The following is a 274-nucleotide window of genomic DNA, read 5'->3' as shown; positions in this document are numbered from 1 at the left end:
TATCTTCCTGAAAGAGTTGCAATACCATATTATAGTGATCTGTGCACACCGATGCTTACAGTAGCACATCTTGTAATAGCTAAAGCTTGGAAACAGCCTCTATGTGCAGCAACAGATGAATTCATAAAGAAAAGGTGATATTTAGGCACCTTGGAGAGCTACTCTGCCATAAAGACAGACATACTTGAGTTATTTGTACAAAAATGGAGGAAACATGACAATGTTAAGCCATGCAGTTATATGTAAAAGATGAGCAAGGCAATGATCCGGAGAA

This window comes from Octodon degus, unplaced genomic scaffold (genome assembly GCF_000260255.1).
Source record: "Octodon degus isolate 3935 unplaced genomic scaffold, OctDeg1.0 scaffold00256, whole genome shotgun sequence".
Taxonomy (NCBI): Eukaryota; Metazoa; Chordata; class Mammalia; order Rodentia; family Octodontidae; genus Octodon; species Octodon degus.
The sequence above is the reverse complement of the archived record's forward strand: the minus strand, read 5'-3'. Positions refer to the sequence as shown.